Source organism: Tigriopus californicus, chromosome 6 (assembly GCF_007210705.1).
Source record: "Tigriopus californicus strain San Diego chromosome 6, Tcal_SD_v2.1, whole genome shotgun sequence".
NCBI classification, from domain to species: Eukaryota; Metazoa; Arthropoda; class Copepoda; order Harpacticoida; family Harpacticidae; genus Tigriopus; species Tigriopus californicus.
The window spans coordinates 11,091,238-11,091,919 of record NC_081445.1 but is presented as its reverse complement, the minus strand read 5'-3'; the positions used below and the strand labels follow the sequence as shown (position 1 = coordinate 11,091,919).

The 682-nt window shown below is 40.5% G+C and overlaps 1 protein-coding gene across 1 annotated transcript in view; it reads right to left on the bottom strand.

The window, feature by feature from the left end:
* The window catches only part of LOC131882562 (neuromedin-U receptor 2-like), a 32,821-nt gene that overhangs the window by 9,862 nt on the left and 22,277 nt on the right, over positions 1 to 682 (bottom strand). The gene's annotated exons all lie outside the window — the stretch shown is intronic.

Here is a 682-nt window from a genome sequence, read left to right as displayed (position 1 = left end):
TCTGTGGGTAAGCAGATTCGGATCGAAAGTGGTTTGTCCTAATCCATTTACTGACTCTGCTCTTCACTCATTTTGTTTTTTGTTTGGAGAAACCTAGCCAGTGAATCATTTTGAGACGAAGATATAGAGAACCATGGTTTGTGAATCAGTTTGTGATGGAGAGCTCAATTGTCGTCTTAGAGAGCCAAAGGGCAAGGGATTGGCCAGAGCTTGAGGCTATCATAGACTTACCCCGAATAAATCCTCGCCCATCTTTGGTGTCAAAAATCGAGAGCTGAACCTATCCCTCTCCAATGATTCAAACCTTCGCAGAGTATAACAAGCTGTTGATTAATTAGAAATGCTGTCACTGTCCACATTTCGAGACGTCAATAACTACGCAAACAACTAACTATTTCTGTTGTTGCGTTTAAATTGTTACGACTTCTTTTGTACTCCATAATTTCAACTTTGGAACACATGTCTGAAGGCTTTCAATGTAGGATATTCATTCTTTAAAATGAATTACCGCGCTTGAAGGAATACGATAATTTCACATGAAGAAAGAAACGAGCTTGCTCAATGAAGGCGTCCAATCCAATGGTCGATCTTGATTGGGTTTGGCTCGGCGACTATTGGGTCCATTATTGAATGGAATTACATTTAATGCGTCATCGAGAACGCTTCTGAGCATTTTCTGCCT